The sequence below is a fragment of the Lissotriton vulgaris genome, chromosome 5, assembly GCF_964263255.1.
Source record: "Lissotriton vulgaris chromosome 5, aLisVul1.2, whole genome shotgun sequence".
Classification (NCBI taxonomy): Eukaryota; Metazoa; Chordata; class Amphibia; order Caudata; family Salamandridae; genus Lissotriton; species Lissotriton vulgaris.
In genome coordinates this window covers 1,546,045,136-1,546,064,348 of record NC_141693.1, presented here as the reverse complement: position 1 = coordinate 1,546,064,348, position 19,213 = coordinate 1,546,045,136, and the positions used below count along the sequence as shown (strand labels likewise).

Genomic DNA, 19,213 nt, shown 5'->3' with positions numbered 1-19,213 from the left:
TCTACGCTACCTTCTAGACACCTCACACGAGTCCTCGGACGACCACTAAAATGGCGGCGAGTAAACAGGGGCCCCCGTTAAGACAAGGGAAATTGGAAGTTGGCACAGAGGTACAGTCCTCTGTGCGCCCGCCCCTCACAGGTGAGGGGGGAGTTCTGGTATTAGGGATCTGACACCGGTTACGACCTTGCCGTTGGCCCGTAATGTTAGGATGTACAATTTCAATTTTGAGAAATGCATTTACAGGATGTTTTAGTATCGGCTAGGAGAACCTTTGTATTAGAGATGTGTTAAGGTTAGCCAAGAACATCGTAATGTGTAAATGAAATTGTACATGATATGAAACTGTTATTTTAAAGTTTTAATTTTGTTTCATATTTTTAATAAATACGGCCGGGAGGGTAACTCCCTCCCGCCTTCCAAAAGTTCAGTACCGTTTCCGTCTTCCCATTCTTGGGGATTGTGTTGAGAGGGGGTGTCGGGTATCCCAACCATAAGAAAAGTACTACAGAAGAATTATAAAGGATTGGCACATTGGCTGCCTTTGCTGATGACACAGTTGGCTAATTTGTAAAGCATTGGTCTATTAAGTTGCAGAGTGTGGTTGAACTTGGTTAGGAGACTTGGTGCCGGTTTCTGTGTCCTGCTGAAGACAAGGACGGCTTGATACCACTGTCAAAGCCCAGTTTATTGAGAAAAGCATCCAGGAAAGAAGAAGTGTTGAGTCGAAAGTGGTTCTCCTCCCATTTCTCTCCACTTGCTCGTAATGCAGAGCCTCCATTATAGCACAGAACAGAGTATTAAAGTCGGGGATGGAAGAGGATGAAAATGGGAAGTTTACTTATGGAGAGAACTGAGAAATGTCCTGTGTGCAGACACCAGTGTTTGACGATAGAATACATTTTTAAATAATGCCTCTAGACTGCAAGTGTTTTTCTGTGCCTCAGTGGCCTAATGGATAAGGCATTGGCCTCCTAAGCCAGGGATTGTGGGCTCAAGTCCCATCTGAGGTAAAAACCAATGTCCACTCTTACTTTTCCAGAAAAATTTATATATTTATTACATGCTTCCGCTCAGAAGCTTATGAGGTATTAGGAACTTTGAAATGGTACCATTTTCCTTCTGTACTCTTCAGGGTCATGTTGGTGTTCTGAAACTACAAAGTAGATTTTTAAACACCTATCTTTGTCAGATGCAACTTTGACCCAGCAGAAGATATTCCGTTGGAAAAAATGATTTGAATTGGATTGGTGTAACTGTTGTTTCTAGAGGTGGTGACAGGCTTTCAGCTACTTGAATAGGGCAAGTCAGGATTCATGAAACACATACAACCTTTGAGCGTGTGTAAATTGGCATATCCAGAAAGGAGCAGTTTGTACTACTGTCAAAACAGTTTCTCTCCACTTCTGGAAATATCCAGAGCTATGTAAAGCATACAACTGAGCTTTAATCTCATGAAGAAAGAGGTTTAAATAAAAAAAAGAAAACAAAAGCTTATCGTACTGGTGACATTTTCATTATATAGATTCCAAAAGAGTGCTTTAATTGAAAGGAGCTGAAAAAACACAATGGGATCTAAACCTAAATAACAATCAATATCATATTTTCCATCCTTGCATACCACCTACATTATAAAAATAAGCACAGCAGTACATTTGACCGCGTGGCCTAATGTATAAGGCTTCTGACTTCGGATCAGAAGATTGAGGGTTCGAGTCCCTTCGTGGTCTGTTTTTGCCAATGGTCACACAACTCAGCTTTCCATTCAGAATGCAAGCAGGCTCTTCCAATACTCTTATAGCCATCATGTTCTCATTCCTAATTATTCATGAAGTGGAGTACATACTGCACAGTAATTTAGATTGCATCTTCAGCCTAAAATCTTGTCCATGTTAGTGGCATTAGGAAGTGCTTCTATGTACACGCACTGAATATGTAATAGGGTTGCAAAATTTTGACTTGACAGAATGGGTTTTTAGCTTAAGGGTGTGTAGATGAAATGCAAGGTGTGTAAGTATGTGTTCATGGAGTGCTTCAAGTGTAAAATCTGTATGATTTGTGCAGTTAAAGTGCTAATTTTGCCTACGAGAAAGAAAAGTACTACAGAAGAATTATAAGGGATTGGTACATTGGCTGCCTTTGCTGATGACACAGTTGGCTAATTTGTAAAGCGTTGGTCTGTTAAGTTGCAGAGTGTGGTTGAACTTGGTTAGGAGACTTGGTGCCTGTTTCTGTGTCCTGCTGAAGACAAGGAAGGCTTGATACCACTGTCAAAGCCCAGTTTATTGAGAAAAGCATCCAGGAAAGAAGAAGTGTTGAGTCAAAAGTGGTTCTCCTCCAATTTCTCCCCACTTGCTCAAAATGCAGAGCCTCCATTATAGCACAGAACAGAGTGTTAAAGTCGGGGATGGAAGAGGATGAAAATGGGAAGTTTACTTATGGAGAGAACTGAGAAATGTCCTGTGTGCAGACACCAGTGTTTGACGATTGAATACATTTAAATAATGCCTCTAGACTGCAAGCATTTATCTGTGCCTCAGTGGCCTAAAGGATAAGGCACTGGCCTCCTAAGGCAGGGATTGTGGGTTTGAGTCCCATCTGAGGTGAAAACCAATATCCACTCTTACTTTTCCAGAAAAATTGATATATTTATTACATGCTTACGCTCAGAAGCTTATGTGGTATTAGGAACTTTGAAATGGTACAATTTTACTTCTGTACTCTTCAGAATCATGTTGGTGTTCTGAAACTACAAAGTAGATTTTTTAACAACTATCTTTGTCAGATGCAACTTTGACCCAGCAGAAGATATTCCTTTGGAAAAAATGATTTGAATTGGATTGGTGTAACTGTTGTTTCTAGAGGTGGTGACAGGCTTTCAGCTACTTGAATAGGGCAAGTCAGGATTCATGAAACGTACACAACCTTTGAGCGTGTGTAAATTGGCATATCCAGAAAGGAGCAGTTTGTACTACTGTCAAAACAGTTTCTCTCCACTTCTGGAAATATCCAGAGCTATGTAAAGCATACAACTGAGCTTTAATCTCATGAAGAAAGAGGTTTAAATGCAAAAAAGAAAACAAAAGCTTATCGTACTGGTGACATTTTCATTATATAGATTCCAAAAGAGTGCTTTAATTGAAAGGAGCTGAAAACACACAATGGGATGTAAACCTAAATAACTATCAATATCATATTTCCCATCCTTGCATACCACCTACATTATAAAAATAAGCACAGCAGGACATATGACCGCGTGGCCTAATGGATAAGGCGTCTGACTTCGGATCAGAAGATTGAGGGTTTGAATCCCTTCGTGGTCGGTTTTTGCCAATGGTCACACAACTAAGCTTTCCATTTAGAATGGAATCAGGCTCTTCCTATACTCTTATAGCCATCATGTTCTCATTCCTAATTATTCATGACGTGGAGTACATACTGCACAGTCATTTAGATTGCATCTTCAGCCTAAAATCTTGTCCATGTTAGTGGCATTAAGAAGTGCTTCTATGTACACGCACTGAATATGTAATAGGGTTGCAGAATTTTGACTTGACAGAATGGGTTTTTAGCTTAAGGGTGTGTAGATGAAATGCAAGGTGTGTAAGTATGTGTTCATGGAGTGCTTCAAGTGTAAAATCTGTATGATTGGTGCAGTTAAAGTGCTAATGTTGCCTACGAGAAAGAAAGGTACTACAGAAGAATTATAAAGGATTGGCACATTGGCTGCCTTTGCTGATGACACAGTTGGCTAATTTGTAAAGCATTGGTCTATTAAGTTGCAGAGTGTGGTTGAACTTGGTTAGGAGACTTGGTGCCTGTTTCTGTGTCCTGCTGAAGACAAGGAAGGCTTGATACCACTGTCAAAGCCCAGTTTATTGAGAAAAGCATCCAGGAAAGAAGAAGTGTTGAGTCAAAAGTGGTTCTCCTCCAATTTCTCCCCACTTGCTCAAAATGCAGAGCCTCCATTATAGCACAGAACAGAGTGTTAAAGTCGGGGATGGAAGAGGATGAAAATGGGAAGTTTACTTATGGAGAGAACTGAGAAATGTCCTGTGTGCAGACACCAGTGTTTGACGATTGAATACATTTAAATAATCCCTCTAGACTGCAAGTGCTTATCTGTGCCTCAGTGGCCTAATGGATAAGGCACTGGCCTCCTAAGCCAGGGATTGTAGGTTTGAGTCCCATCTGAGGTGAAAACCAATATCCACTCTTACTTTTCCAGAAAAATTGATATATTTATTACATGCTTCCGCTCAGAAGCTTATGTGGTACTAGGAACTTTGAAATGGTACCATTTTACTTCTGTACTCTTCAGAGTCATGTTGGTGTTCTGAAACTACAAAGTAGATTTTTAAACAGCTATCTTTGTCAGATGCAACTTTGACCCGGCAGAAGATATTCCTTTGGAAAAATTGATTTGAATTGGATTGGTGTAACTGTTGTTTCTAGAGGTGGTGACAGGCTTTTAGCTACTTGAATAGGGCAAGTCAGGATGCATGAAACGTATACAACCTTTGAGTGTCTGTAAATTGGCATATCCAGAAAGGAGCAGTTTGTACTACTGTCAAAACAGTTTCTCTCCACTTCTGGAAATATCCAGAGCTATGTAAAGCATACAACTGAGCTTAAATCTCATGAAGAAAGAGGTTTAAATGCAAAAAAGAAAGCAAAAGCTTATCGTACTGGTGACATTCTCATTATATAGATTACAAAAGAGTGCTTTAATTGAAAGGAGCTGAAAACACACAATGGGATGTAAACCTAAATAACTATCAATATCATATTTCCCATCCTTGCATACCACCTACATTATAAAAATAAACACAGCAGGACATATGACCGCGTGGCCTAATGGATAAGGCGTCTGACTTCGGATCAGAAGATTGAGGGTTCAAGTCCCTTCATGGTCGGATTTTGCAAATGGTCACACAACTCAGCTTTCCATGCAGAATGGAAGCAGGCTCTTCCAATATTCTTATAGCCATCATGTTCTCATTCCTAATTATTCATGAAGTGGAGTACATACTGCACAGTCATTTAGATTGCATCTTCAGCCTAAAATCTTGTCCATGTTAGAGGCATTAAGAAGTGCTTCTATGTACACACACTGAATATGTAATAGGGTTGCAGAATTTTGACTTGACAGAATGGGTTTTTAGCTTAAGGGTGTGTAGATGAAATGCAAGGTGTGTAAGTATGTGTTCATGGAGTGCTTCAAGTGTAAAATCTGTATGATTTGTGCAGTTAAAGTGCTAATTTTGCCTACGAGAAAGAAAAGTACTACAGAAGAATTATAAAGGATTGGCACATTGGCTGCCTTTGCTGATGACACAGTTGGCTAATTTGTAAAGCATTGGTATATTAAGTTGCAGAGTGTGGTTGAACTTGGTTAGGAGACTTGGTGCCTGTTTCTGTGTCCTGCTGAAGACAAGGACGGCTTGATACCACTGTCAAAGCCCAGTTTGTTGAGAAAAGCATCCAGGAAAGAAGAAGTGTTGAGTCGAAAGTGGTTCTCCTCCAATTTCTCTCCACTTGCTCGAAATGCAGAGCCTCCATTATAGCACAGAACAGAGTGTTAAAGTCGGGGATGGAAGAGGATGAAAATGGGAAGTTTACTTATGGAGAGAACTGAGAAATGTCCTGTGTGCAGACACCAGTGTTTGACGATTGAATATATTTAAATAATGCCTCTAGACTGCAAGTGTTCATCTGGGCCTCAGTGGCCTAATGGATATGGCACTGGCCTCCTTAGCCAGGGATCGTGGGTTCGAGTCCCATCTGAGGTGAAAACCAATATCCACTCTTACTTTTCCAGAAAAATTGATGTATTTATTACATGCTTCCGCTCAGAAGCTTATGTGGTATTAGGAACTTTGAAATGGTACCATTTTACTTCTGTACTCTTCAGAGTCATGTTGGTGTTCTGAAACTACAAAGTAGATTTTTAAACACCTATCTTTGTCAGATGCAACTCTGACCTGGCAGAAGATATTCCTTTGGAAAAAATGATTTGAACTGGATTGGTGTAACTGTTGTTTCTAGAGGTGGTGACAGGCTTTCAGCTACTTGAATAGGGCAAGTCAGGATTCATGAAACGTATACAACCTTTGAGCGTGTGTAAATTGGCATATCCAGAAAGGAGAAGTTTGTACTACTGTCAAAACAGTTTCTCTCCACTTCTGGAAATATCCAGAGCTATGTAAAGCATACAACTGAGCTTTAATCTCATGAAGAAAGAGGTTTAAATGCAAAAAAGAAAACAAAAGCTTATCGTACTGGTGACATTCTCATTATATAGATTCCAAAAGAGTGCTTTAATTGAAAGGAGCTGAAAAAACACAATGGGATCTAAACCTAAATAACTATCAATATCATATTTTCCAACCTTGCATACCACCTACATTATAAAAATAAGTACAGCAGTACATTTGACCGCGTGGCCTAATGGATAAGGCTTCTGACTTCGGATCAGAAGATTGAGGGTTTGAGCCCCTTCGTGGTCTGTTTTTGCCAATGGTCACACAACTCAGCTTTCCATTCAGAATGGAAGCAGGCTCTTCCAATACTCTTATAGCCATCATGTTCTCATTCCTAATTATTCATGAAGTGGAGTACATACTGCACAGTAATTTAGATTGCATCTTCAGCCTAAAATCTTGTCCATGTTAGTGGCATTAGGAAGTGCTTCTATGTACACGCACTGAATATGTAATAGGGTTGCAGAATTTTGACTTGACAGAATGGGTTTTTAACTTAAGAGTGTGTAGATGAAATGCAATGTGTGTTAGTATGTGTTCATGGAGTGCTTCAAGTGTAAAATCTGTATGATTTGTGCAGTTAAAGTGCTAATTTTGCCTACGAGAAAGAAAAGTACTACAGAAGAATTATAAGGGATTGGTACATTGGCTGCCTTTGCTGATGACACAGTTGGCTAATTTGTAAAGCGTTGGTCTGTTAAGTTGCAGAGTGTGGTTGAACTTGGTTAGGAGACTTGGTGCCTGTTTCTGTGTCCTGCTGAAGACAAGGAAGGCTTGATACCACTGTCAAAGCCCAGTTTATTGAGAAAAGCATCCAGGAAAGAAGAAGTGTTGAGTCGAGAGTGGTTCTCCTCCAATTTCTCTCCACTTGCTCGAAATGCAGAGAGTCCATTATAGCACAGAACAGAGTGTTAAAGTCGGGGATGGAAGAGGATGAAAATGGGAAGTTCACTTATGGAGAGAACTGAGAAATGTCCTGTGTGCAGACACCAGTGTTTGACGATTGAATACATTTAAATAATGCCTCTAGACTGCAAGTGTTTATCTGTGCCTCAGTGGCCTAATGGATAAGGCACTGGCCTCCTAAGCCAGCGATTGTGGGTTCGAGTCCCATCTGAGGTGAAAACCAATATTTACTCTTACTTTTCCAGAAAAATTGATATATATATTACATGCTTCCGCTCAGAAGCTTATGTGGTATTAGGAACTTTGAAATGGTACCATTTTACTTCTGTACTCTCCGGACTCATGTTGGTGTTCTGAAACTACAAAGTAGATTTTTAAACACCTATCTTTGTCAGATGCAACTTTGACCCGGCAGAAGATATACCTTTGGAAAAAATGATTTGAATTGGATTGGTGTAACTGTTGTTTCTAGAGGTGGTGACAGGCTTTCAGCTACTTGAATAGGGCAAGCCAGGATTCATGAAACGTATACAACCTTTGAGCGTGTGTAAATTGGCATATCCAGAAAGGAGCAGTTTTTACTACTGTCAAAACAGTTTCTCTCCACCTCTAGAAATATCCAGAGCTATGTAAAGCATACACCTGAGCTTTATTCTCATGAAGAAAGAGGTTTAAATGCAAAAAAGAAAACAAAAGCTTATCGTACTGGTGACATTTTCATTATATAGATTCCAAAAGAGTTCTTTAATTGAAAGGAGCTGAAAACACACAATGGGATGTAAACCTAAATAACTATAAATATCATATTTCCCATTCTTGCATACCACCTACATTATAAAAATAAGCACACCAGGAAATATGACCACGTTGCCTAATGGATAAGGCGTCTGACTTCGGATCAGAAGATTGAGGGTTCGAGTCCCTTCGTGGTCGGTTTTTGCCAATGGTCACACAACTCAGCTTTCCATTCAGAATGGAAGCAGGCTCTTCCAATACTCATATAGCCATCATGTTCTCATTCCTAATTATTCATGAAGTGGAGTACATACTGCACAGTCATTTAGATTGCATCTTCAGCCTAAAATCTTGTTCATGTTAGTGGCATTAAGAAGTGCTTCTATGTACACGCACTGAATATGTAATAGGGTTGCAGAATTTTGACTTGACAGAATGGGTTTTTAGCTTAAGGGTGTGTAGATGAAATGCAAGGTGTGTAAGTATGTGTTCATGGAGCGCTTCAAGTGTAAAATCTGTATGATTTGTGCAGTTAAAGTGCTAATTTTGCCTACGAGAAAGAAAAGTACTACAGAAGAATTATAAAGGATTGGCACATTGGCTGCCTTTGCTGATGACACAGTTGGCTAATTTGTAAAGCATTGGTATATTAAGTTGCAGAGTGTAGTTGAACTTGGTTAGGAGACTTGGTGCCTCTTTCTGTGTCCTGCTGAAGACAAGGACGGCTTGATACCACTGTCAAAGCCCAGTTTATTGAGAAAAGCATCCAGGAAAGAAGAAGTGTTGAGTCGAAAGTGGTTCTCCTCCAATTTCTCTCCACTTGCTCGAAATGCAGAGCCTCCATTATAGCACAGAACAGAGTGTTAAAGTCAGGGATGGAAGAGGATGAAAATGGGAAGTTTACTTATGGAGAGAACTGAGAAATGTCCTGTGTGCAGACACCAGTGTTTGACGATTGAATACATTTATATAATGCCTCTAGACTGCAAGTGTTCATCTGTGCCTCAGTGGCCTAATGGATAAGGCACTGGCCTCCTAAGCCAGGGATTGTGGGTTCGAGTCCCATCTGAGGTGAAAACCAATATCCACTATTACTTTTCTAGAAAAATTTATATATTTATTACATGCTTCCGCTCAGAAGCTTATGAGGTATTAGGAACTTTGAAATGGTACCATTTTACTTCTGTACTCTTCAGGGTCATGTTGGTGTTCTGAAACTACAAAGTAGATTTTTAAACACCTATCTTTGTCAGATGCAACTTTGACCCGGTAGAAGATATACCTTTGGAAAAAATGATTTGAATTGGATTGGTGTAACTGTTGTTTCTAGAGGTGGTGACAGGCTTTCAGCTACGTGAATAGGGCAAGTCAGGATTCATGAAACGTATACAACCTTTGAGCGTGTGTAAATTGGCATATCCAGAAAGGAGCAGTTTGTACTACTGTCAAAACAGTTTCTCTCCACTTCTGGAAATATCCAGAGCTATGTAAAGCATACAACTGAGCTTTAATCTCATGAAGAAAGAGGTTTAAATGCAAAAAAGAAAACAAAAGCTTATCAAACTGGTGACATTCTCATTATATAGATTCCAAAAGAGTGCTTTAATTGAAAGGAGCTGAAAACACACAATGGGATGTAAACCTAAATAACTATCAATATCATATTTCCCATCCTTGCATACCACCTACATTATAAAAATAAGCACAGCAGGACATATGACCGCGTGGCCTAATGGATAAGGCGTCTGACTTCGGATCAGAAGATTGAGGGTTCGAGTCCCTTCGTGGTCGGTTTTTGCCAATGGTCACACAACTCAGATTTCCATTCAGAATGGAAGCAGGCTCTTCCAATACTCTAATAGCCATCAGGTTCTCATTCCTAAATATTCATGAAGTGGAGTACATACTGCACAGTCATTTAGATTGCATCTTCAGCCTAAAATCTTGTTCATGTTAGTGGCATTAAGACGTGCTTCTATGTACACGCACTGAATATGTAATAGGGTTGCAGAATTTTGACTTGACAGAATGGGTTTTTAGCTTAAGGGTGTGTAGATGAAATGCAAGGTGTGTAAGTATGTGTTCATGGAGTGCTTCAAGTGTAAAATCTGTATGATTTGTGCAGTTAAAGTGCTAATTTTGCCTACGAGAAAGAGAAGTACTACAGAAGAATTATAAAGGATTGGCACATTGGCTGCCTTTGCTGATGACACAGTTGGCTAATTTGTGAAGCATTGGTCTATTAAGTTGCAGAGTGTGGTTGAACTTGGTTAGGAGACTTGGTGCCTGTTTCTGTGTCCTGCTGAAGACAAGGACGGCTTGATACCACTGTCAAAGCCCAGTTTATTGAGAAAAGCATTCAGGAAAGAAGAAGTGTTGAGTCGAGAGGGGTTCTCCTCCAATTTCTCTCCACTTGCTCGAAATGCAGAGAGTCCATTATAGCACAGAACAGAGTGTTAATGTCGGGGATGGAAGAGGATGAAAATGGGAAGTTTACTTATGGAGAGAACTGAGAAATGTCCTGTGTGCAGACACCAGTGTTTGACGATTGAATACATTTAAATAATGCCTCTAGACTACAAGTGTTTATCTGTGCCTCAGTGGCCTAATGGATAAGGCACTGGCCTCCTAAGCCAGGGATTGTGGGTTCGAGTCCCATCTGAGGTGAAAACCAGTATCCACTCTTACTTTTCCAGAAAAATTGATATATTTATTACATGCTTCCGCTCAGAAGCTTATGTGGTATTAGGAACTTTGAAATGGTACCATTTTACTTTTTGACCCGGCAGAAGATATTCCTTTGGAAAAAATGATTTGAATTGGATTGGTGTAACTGTTGTTTCTAGATGTTGTGACAGGCTTTCAGCTACTTGAATAGGGCAAGGCAGGATTCATGAAACGTATACAACCTTTGAGCGTGTGTAAATTGGCATATCCAGAAAGGAGCAGTTTGTACTACTGTCAAAACAGTTTCTCTCCACTTCTGGAAATATCCAGAGCTATGTAAAGCATACAACTGAGCTTTAATCTCATGAAGAAAGAGGTTTAAATGCAAAAAAGAAAACAAAAGCTTATCGTACTGGTGACATTCTCATTATATAGATTCCAAAAGAGTGCTTTAATTGAAAGGAGCTGAAAAAACACAATGGGATGTAAACCTAAATAACTATCAATATCATATTTCCCATCCTTGCATACTACCTACATTATAAAAATAAGCACAGCAGGACATATGACCGCGTGGCCTAATGGATAAGGTGTCTGACTTCGGATCAGAAGATTGAGGGTTCGAGTCCCTTCGTGGTCGGTTTTTGCCAATGGACACACAACTCAGCTTTCCGTTCAGAATGGAAGCAGGCTCTTCCAATACTCTTATAGCCATCATGTTCTCATTCCTAATTATTCATGCAGTGGAGTACATACTGCACAGTCATTTAGATTGCATCTTCAGCCTAAAATCTGTCCATGTTAGTGGCATTAAGAAGTGCTTTTATGTACACGCACTGAATATGTAATAGGGTTGCAGAATTTTGACTTGACAGAATGGGTTTTTAGCTTAAGGGTGTGTAGATGAAATACAAGGTGTGTAAGTATGTGTTCATGGAGTGCTTCAAGTGTAAAAATCTGTATGATTTGTGCAGTTAAAGTGCTAATTTTGCCTACGAGAAAGAAAAGTACTACAGAAGAATTATAAAGGATTGGCACATTGGCTGCCTTTGCTGATGACACAGTTGGCTAATTTGTAAAGCATTGGTCTATTAAGTTGCAGAGTGTGGTTGAACTTGGTTAGGAGACTTGGTGCCTGTTTCTGTGTCCTGCTGAAGACAAGGACGGCTTGATACCACTGTCAAAGCCCAGTTTATTGAGAAAAGCATCCAGGAAAGAAGAAGTGTTGAGTCGAAAGTGGTTCTCCTCCAATTTCTCTCCTCTTGCTCGAAATGCAGAGCCTCCATTATAGCACAGAACAGAGTGTTAAAGTCGGGGATGGAAGAGGATGAAAATGGGAAGTTTACTTATGGAGAGAACTGAGAAATGTCCTGTGTGCAGACACCAGTGTTTGACGTTTGAATACATTTAAATAATGCCTCTAGACTGCAAGTGTTCATCTGTGCCTCAGTGGCCTAATGGATAAGGCACTGGCCTCCTAAGCCAGGGATTGTGGGTTCGAGTTCCATCTGAGGTGAAAACCAATATCCACTATTACTTTTCTAGAAAAATGTATATATTTATTACATGCTTCCGCTCAGAAGCTTATGAGGTATTAGGAACTTTGAAATGGTACCATTTTACTTCTGTACTCTCCGGACTCATGTTGGTGTTCTGAAACTACAAAGTAGATTTTTAAACACCTATCTTTGTCAGATGCAACTTTGACCCGGCAGAAGATATTCCTTTGGAAAAAATGATTTGAATTGGATTGGTGTAACTGTTGTTTCTAGAGGTGGTGACAGGCTTTCAGCTACTTGAATAGGGCAAGGCAGGATTCATGAAACGTATACAACCTTTGAGCGTGTGTAAATTGGCATATCCAGAAAGGAGCAGTTTGTACTACTGTCAAAACAGTTTCTCTCCACTTCTGGAAATATCCAGAGCTATGTAAAGCATACAACTGAGCTTTAATCTCATGAAGAAAGAGGTTTAAATGAAAAAAAGAAAACAAAAGCTTATCGTACTGGTGACATTCTCATTATATAGATTCCAAAAGAGTGCTTTAATTGAAAGGAGCTGAAAAAACACAATGGGATGTAAACCTAAATAACTATCAATATCATATTTCCCATCCTTGCATACTACCTACATTATAAAAATAAGCACAGCAGGACATATGACCGCGTGGCCTAATGGATAAGGTGTCTGACTTCGGATCAGAAGATTGAGGGTTCGAGTCCCTTCGTGGTTGGTTTTTGCCAATGGACACACAACTCAGCTTTCCGTTCAGAATGGAAGCAGGCTCTTCCAATACTCTTATAGCCATCATGTTCTCATTCCTAATTATTCATGAAGTGGAGTACATACTGCACAGTCATTTAGATTGCATCTTCAGCCTAAAATCTTGTCCATGTTAGTGGCATTAAGAAGTGCTTCTATGTACACGCACTGAATATGTAATAGGGTTGCAGAATTTTGACTTGACAGAATGGGTTTTTAGGTTAAGGATGTGTAGATGAAATGCAAGGTGTGTAAGTATGTGTTCATGGAGTGCTTCAAGTGTACAAATCTGTATGATTTGTGCAGTTAAAGTGCTAATTTTGCCTACGAGAAAGAAAAGTACTACAGAAGAATTATAAAGGATTGGCACATTGGCTGCCTTTGCTGATGACACAGTTGGCTAATTTGTAAAGCATTGGTCTATTAAGTTGCAGAGTGTGGTTGAACTTGGTTAGGAGACTTGGTGCCTGTTTCTGTGTCCTGCTGAAGACAAGGACGGCTTGATACCACTGTCAAAGCCCAGTTTATTGAGAAAAGCATCCAGGAAAGAAGAAGTATTGAGTCGAAAGTGGTTCTCCTCCAATTTCTCTCCACTTGCTCGAAATGCAGAGCCTCCATTATAGCACAGAACAGAGTGTTAAAGTCGGGGATGGAAGAGGATGAAAATGGGAAGTTTACTTATGGAGAGAACTGAGAAATGTCCTGTGTGCAGATACCAGTGTTTGACGATTGAATACATTTATATAATGCCTCTAGACTGCAAGCACTCATCTGTGCCTCAGTGGCCTAATGGATAAGGCACTGGCCTCTTAAGCCAGGGATTGTGGGTTCGAGTCCAATCTGAGGTGAAAACCAATATCCACTATTACTTTTCTAGAAAAATTTATATATTTATTACATGCTTCCGCTCAGAAGCTTATGAGGTATTAGGAACTTTGAAATGGTACCATTTTACTTCTGTACTCTTCAGGGTCATGTTGGTGTTCTGAAACTACAAAGTAGATTTTTAAACACCTATCTTTGTCAGATGCAACTTTGACCCGGCAGAAGATATACCTTTGGAAAAAATGATTTGAATTGGATTGGTGTAACTGTTGTTTCTAGAGGTGGTGACAGGCTTTCAGCTACTTGAATAGGGCAAGTCAGGATTCATGAAACGTATACAACCTTTGAGCGTGTGTAAATTGGCATATCCAGAAAGGAGCAGTTTGTACTACTGTCAAAACAGTTTCTCTCCACTTCTGGAAATATCCAGAGCTATGTAAAGCATACAACTGAGCTTTAATCTCATGAAGAAAGAGGTTTAAATGCAAAAAAGAAAACAAAAACTTATCAAACTAGTGACATTCTCATTATATAGATTCCAAAAGAGTGCTTTAATTGAAAGGAGCTGAAAACACACAATTGGATGTAAACCTAAATAACTATCAATATCATATTTCCCATCCTTGCATACCACCTACATTATAAAAATAAGCACAGCAGGACATATGACCGCGTGGCCTAATGGATAAGGCGTCTGACTTTGTATCAGAAGATTGAGGGTTCGAGTCCCTTCGTGGTCGGTTTTTGCCAATGGTCACACAACTCAGATTTCCATTCAGAATGGAAGCAGGCTCTTCCAATACTCTTATAGCCATCATGTTCTCATTCCTAAATATTCATGAAGTTGAGTACATACTGCACAGTCATTTAGATTGCATCTTCAGCCTAAAATCTTGTTCATGTTAGTGGCATTAGGAAGTGCTTCTATGTACACGCACTGAATATGTAATAGGGTTGCAGAATTTTGACTTGACAGAATGGGTTTTTAGCTTAAGGTTGTGTAGATGAAATGCAAGGTGTGTAAGTATGTGTTCATGGAGTGCTTCAAGTGTAAAATCTGTATGATTTGTGCAGTTAAAGTGCTAATTTTGCCTACGAGAAAGATAAGTACTACAGAAGAATTATAAAGGATTGGCACATTGGCTGCCTTTGCTGATGACACAGTTGGCTAATTTGTGAAGCATTGGTCTATTAAGTTGCAGAGTGTGGTTGAACTTGGTTAGGAGACTTGGTGCCTGTTTCTGTGTCCTGCTGAAGACAAGGACGGCTTGATACCACTGTCAAAGCCCAGTTTATTGAGAAAAGCATCCAGGAAAGAAGAAGTGTTGAGTCGAGAGTGGTTCTCCTCCAATTTCTCTCCACTTGCTCGAAATGCAGAGAGTCCATTATAGCACAGAACAGAGTGTTAAAGTCGGGGATGGAAGAGGATGAAAATGGGAAGTTCACTTATGGAGAGAACTGAGAAATGTCCTGTGTGCAGACACCAGTGTTTGACGATTGAATACATTTAAATAATGCCTCTAGACTGCAAGTGTTTATCTGTGCCTCAGTGGCCTAATGGATAAGGCACTGGCCTCCTAAGCCAGCGATTGTGGGTTCGAGTCCCATCTGAGGTGAAAACCAATATCCACTCTTACTTTTCCAGAAAAATTGATATATATATTACATGCTTCCGCTCAGAAGCTTATGTGGTATTAGGAACTTTGAAATGGTACCATTTTACTTCTGTACTCTTCAGAGTCATGTTGGTGTTCTGAAACTACAAAGTAGATTTTTAAACACCTATCTTTGTCAGATGCAACTTTGACCCGGCAGAAGATATTCCTTTGGAAAAAAGGATTTGAATTGGATTGGTGTAACTGTTGTTTCTAGAGGTGGTGACAGGCTTTCAGCTACTTGAATAGGGCAAGTCAGGATTCATGAAACGTATACAACCTTTGAGCGTGTGTAAATTGGCATATCCAGAAAGGAGCAGTTTTTACTACTGTCAAAACAGTTTCTCTCCACCTCTAGAAATATCCAGAGCTATGTAAAGCATACAACTGAGCTTTATTCTCATGAAAAAAGAGGTTTAAATGCAAAAAAGAAAACAAAAGCTTATCGTACTGGTGACATTTTCATTATATAGATTCCAAAAGAGTGCTTTAATTGAAAGGAGCTGAAAACACACAATGGGATGTAAACCTAAATAACTATCAATATAATATTTCCCATCCTTGCATACCACCTACATTTTAAAAATAAGCACAGCAGGACATATGACCGCGTGGCCTAATGGATAAGGCGTCTGACTTTGTATCAGAAGATTGAGGGTTCGAGTCCCTTCGTGGTCGGTTTTTGCCAATGGTCACACAACTCAGATTTCCATTCAGAATGGAAGCAGGCTCTTCCAATACTCTTATAGCCATCATGTTCTTATTCCTAATTATTCATGAAGTGGAGTACATACTGCACAGTCATTTAGATTGCATCTTCAGCCTAAAATCTTGTTCATGTTAGTGGCATTAAGAAGTGCTTCTATGTACACGCACGGAATATGTAATAGGGTTGCAGAATTTTGACTTGACAGAATGGGTTTTTAGCTTAAGGGTGTGTAGATGAAATGCAAGGTGTGTAAGTATGTGTTCATGGAGTGCTTCAAGTGTAAAATCTGTATGATTTGTGCAGTTAAAGTGCTAATTTTGCCTACGAGAAAGAGAAGTACTACAGAAGAATTATACAGGATTGGCACATTGGCTGCCTTTGCTGATGACACAGTTGGCTAATTTGTGAAGCATTGGTCTATTAAGTTGCAGAGTGTGGTTGAACTTGGTTAGGAGACTTGGTGCCTGTTTCTGTGTCCTGCTGAAGACAAGGACGGCTTGATACCACTGTCAAAGCCCAGTTTATTGAGAAAAGCATCCAGGAAAGAAGAAGTGTTGAGTCGAAAGTGGTTCTCCTCCAATTTCTCTCCACTTGCGCGAAATGCAGAGCCTCCATTATAGCACAGAACAGAGTGTTAAAGTCGGGGATAGAAGAGGATGAAAATGGGAAGTTTACTTATGGAGAGAACTGAGAAAGTCCTGTGTGCAGACACCAGTGTTTGACGATTGAATACATTTAAATAATGCCTCTAGACTGCAAGTGTTCATCTGAGCCTCAGTGGCCTAATGGATAAGGCACTGGCCTCCTAAGCCAGGGATTGTGGGTTCGAGTCCCATCTGAGGTGAAAACCAATATCCAGTATTACTTTTCTTGAAAAATTTATATATTTATTACATGCTTCCGCTCAGAAGCTTATGAGGTATTAGGAACTTTGAAATGGTACCATTTTACTTCTGTACTCTCCGGACTCATGTTGGTGTTCTGAAACTACAAAGTAGATTTTTAAACACCTATCTTTGTCAGATGCAACTTTGACCCGGCAGAAGATATTCCTTTGGAAAAAATGATTTGAATCGGATTGGTGTAACTGTTGTTTCTAGAGGTGGTGACGGGCTTTCAGCTACTTGAATAGGGCAAGGCAGGATTCATGAAACGTATACAACCTTTGAGCGTGTGTAAATTGGCATATCCAGAAAGGAGCAGTTTGTACTACTGTCAAAACAGTTTCTCTCCACTTCTGGAAATATCCAGAGCTATGTAAAGCATACAACTGAGCTTTAATCTCATGAAGAAAGAGGTTTAAATGCAAAAAAGAAAACAAAAGCTTATCGTACTGGTGACATTCTCATTATATAGATTCCAAAAGAGTGCTTTAATTGAAAGGAGCTGAAAAAACACAATGGGATGTAAACCTAAATAACTATCAATATCATATTTCCCATCCTTGCATACCACCTACATTATAAAAATAAGCACAGCAGGACATATGACCGCGTGGCCTAATGGATAAGGTGTCTGACTTCGGATCAGAAGGTTGAGGGTTCGAGTCCCTTCGTGGTCGGTTTTTGCCAATGGACACACAACTCAGCTTTCCGTTCAGAATGGAAGCAGGCTCTTCCAATACTCTTATAGCCATCATGTTCTCATTCCTAATTATTCATGAAGTGGAGTACATACTGCACAGTCATTTAGATTGCATCTTCAGCTTAAAATCTTGTCCATGTTAGTGGCATTAAGAAGTGCTTCTATGTACACGCACTGAATATGTAATAGGGTTGCAGAATTTTGACTTGACAGAATGGGTTTTTAGCTTAAGGGTGTGTAGATGAAATGCAAGGTGTGTAAGTATGTGTTCATGGAGTGCTTCAAGTGTAAAAATCTGTATGATTTGTGCAGTTAAAGTGCTAATTTTGCCTACGAGAAAGAAAAGTACTACAGAAGAATTATAAAGGATTGGCACATTGGCTGCCTTTGCTGATGACACAGTTGGCTAATTTGTAAAGCATTGGTCTATTAAGTTGCAGAGTGTGGTTGAACTTGGTTAGGAGACTTGGTGCCTGTTTCTGTGTCCTGCTGAAGACAAGGACGGCTTGATACCACTGTCAAAGCCCAGTTTATTGAGAAAAGCATCCAGGAAAGAAGAAGTGTTGAGTCGAAAGTGGTTCTCCTCCAATTTCTCTCCTCTTGCTCGAAATGCAGAGCCTCCATTATAGCACAGAACAGAGTGTTAAAGTCGGGGATGGAAGAGGATGAAAATGGGAAGTTTACTTATGGAGAGAACTGAGAAATGTCCTGTGTGCAGACACCAGTGTTTGACGATTGAATACATTTATATAATGCCTCTAGCGTGCAAGTGTTCATCTGTGCCTCAGTGGCCTAATGGATAAGGCACTGGCCTCCTAAGCCAGGGATTGTGGGTTCGAGTCCCATCTGAGGTGAAAACCAATATCCACTATTACTTTTCTAGAAAAATGTATATATTTATTACATGCTTCCGCTCAGAAGCTTATGAGGTATTAGGAACTTTGAAATGGTACCATTTTACTTCTGTACTCTTCAGGGTCATGTTGATGTTCTGAAACTACAAAGTAGATTTTTAAACACCTATCTTTGTCGGATACAACTTTGACCCGTCAGAAGATATTCCTTTGGAAAAAATGATTTGAATTGGATTGGTGTAACTGTTGTTTCTAGAGGTGGTGACAGGCTTTCAGCTACTTGAATAGGGCAAGTCAGGATTCATGAAACGTGTACAACCTTTGAGCGTGTGTAAATTGGCATATCCAGAAAGGAGCCGTTTGTACTACTGTCTAAACAGTTTCTCTACCCTTCTGGAAAAATCCAGAGCTATGTAAAGCATACAACTGAGCTTTAATCTCATGAAGAAAGAGGTTTAAATGCAAAAAAGAAAACAAAAGCTTATCGTACTGGTGACATTCTCATTATATAGATTCCAAAAGAGTGCTTTAATTGAAAGGAGCTGAAAAAACACAATGGGATGTAAACCTAAATAACTATCAATATCATATTTCCCATCCTTGCATACCACCTACATTATAAAAATAAGCACAGCAGGACATATGACCGCGTGGCCTAATGGATAAGGTGTCTGACTTCGGATCAGAAGATTGAGGGTTCGAGTCCCTTCGTGGTCGGTTTTTGCCAATGGTCACACAACTCAGCTTTCCATT

At 39.7% G+C, this 19,213-nt stretch overlaps 18 non-coding genes across 18 annotated transcripts; all 18 read left to right on the top strand.

Annotated features, from left to right (window-relative positions):
• Positions 1-1,657: 1,657 nt before the first annotated feature.
• On the top strand, positions 1,658-1,730 carry TRNAR-UCG (transfer RNA arginine (anticodon UCG)). Its single transcript has one exon. It is a non-coding gene; the product is annotated as a tRNA-Arg (tRNA).
• Positions 1,731-3,250: 1,520 nt separating this feature from the next.
• TRNAR-UCG (transfer RNA arginine (anticodon UCG)) lies at positions 3,251-3,323 on the top strand. The gene has a single exon. It is a non-coding gene; the product is annotated as a tRNA-Arg (tRNA).
• Positions 3,324-4,843: 1,520 nt separating this feature from the next.
• On the top strand, positions 4,844-4,916 carry TRNAR-UCG (transfer RNA arginine (anticodon UCG)). Its single transcript has one exon. It is a non-coding gene; the product is annotated as a tRNA-Arg (tRNA).
• An 803-nt stretch (positions 4,917-5,719) lies between these two features.
• TRNAR-CCU (transfer RNA arginine (anticodon CCU)) lies at positions 5,720-5,792 on the top strand. The gene has a single exon. It is a non-coding gene; the product is annotated as a tRNA-Arg (tRNA).
• A 644-nt stretch (positions 5,793-6,436) lies between these two features.
• Positions 6,437-6,509, top strand: TRNAR-UCG (transfer RNA arginine (anticodon UCG)). Its single transcript has one exon. It is a non-coding gene; the product is annotated as a tRNA-Arg (tRNA).
• Positions 6,510-7,312: 803 nt separating this feature from the next.
• Positions 7,313-7,385, top strand: TRNAR-CCU (transfer RNA arginine (anticodon CCU)). The gene has a single exon. It is a non-coding gene; the product is annotated as a tRNA-Arg (tRNA).
• Positions 7,386-8,029: 644 nt separating this feature from the next.
• TRNAR-UCG (transfer RNA arginine (anticodon UCG)) lies at positions 8,030-8,102 on the top strand. The gene has a single exon. It is a non-coding gene; the product is annotated as a tRNA-Arg (tRNA).
• An 803-nt stretch (positions 8,103-8,905) lies between these two features.
• TRNAR-CCU (transfer RNA arginine (anticodon CCU)) lies at positions 8,906-8,978 on the top strand. Its single transcript has one exon. It is a non-coding gene; the product is annotated as a tRNA-Arg (tRNA).
• Positions 8,979-9,622: 644 nt separating this feature from the next.
• On the top strand, positions 9,623-9,695 carry TRNAR-UCG (transfer RNA arginine (anticodon UCG)). The gene has a single exon. It is a non-coding gene; the product is annotated as a tRNA-Arg (tRNA).
• Positions 9,696-10,498: 803 nt separating this feature from the next.
• TRNAR-CCU (transfer RNA arginine (anticodon CCU)) lies at positions 10,499-10,571 on the top strand. Its single transcript has one exon. It is a non-coding gene; the product is annotated as a tRNA-Arg (tRNA).
• A 567-nt stretch (positions 10,572-11,138) lies between these two features.
• Positions 11,139-11,211, top strand: TRNAR-UCG (transfer RNA arginine (anticodon UCG)). Its single transcript has one exon. It is a non-coding gene; the product is annotated as a tRNA-Arg (tRNA).
• An 803-nt stretch (positions 11,212-12,014) lies between these two features.
• On the top strand, positions 12,015-12,087 carry TRNAR-CCU (transfer RNA arginine (anticodon CCU)). The gene has a single exon. It is a non-coding gene; the product is annotated as a tRNA-Arg (tRNA).
• Positions 12,088-12,731: 644 nt separating this feature from the next.
• TRNAR-UCG (transfer RNA arginine (anticodon UCG)) lies at positions 12,732-12,804 on the top strand. Its single transcript has one exon. It is a non-coding gene; the product is annotated as a tRNA-Arg (tRNA).
• A 2,397-nt stretch (positions 12,805-15,201) lies between these two features.
• Positions 15,202-15,274, top strand: TRNAR-CCU (transfer RNA arginine (anticodon CCU)). Its single transcript has one exon. It is a non-coding gene; the product is annotated as a tRNA-Arg (tRNA).
• Positions 15,275-16,793: 1,519 nt separating this feature from the next.
• TRNAR-CCU (transfer RNA arginine (anticodon CCU)) lies at positions 16,794-16,866 on the top strand. The gene has a single exon. It is a non-coding gene; the product is annotated as a tRNA-Arg (tRNA).
• A 644-nt stretch (positions 16,867-17,510) lies between these two features.
• Positions 17,511-17,583, top strand: TRNAR-UCG (transfer RNA arginine (anticodon UCG)). The gene has a single exon. It is a non-coding gene; the product is annotated as a tRNA-Arg (tRNA).
• Positions 17,584-18,387: 804 nt separating this feature from the next.
• Positions 18,388-18,460, top strand: TRNAR-CCU (transfer RNA arginine (anticodon CCU)). Its single transcript has one exon. It is a non-coding gene; the product is annotated as a tRNA-Arg (tRNA).
• Positions 18,461-19,104: 644 nt separating this feature from the next.
• On the top strand, positions 19,105-19,177 carry TRNAR-UCG (transfer RNA arginine (anticodon UCG)). Its single transcript has one exon. It is a non-coding gene; the product is annotated as a tRNA-Arg (tRNA).
• Positions 19,178-19,213: the final 36 nt, after the last annotated feature.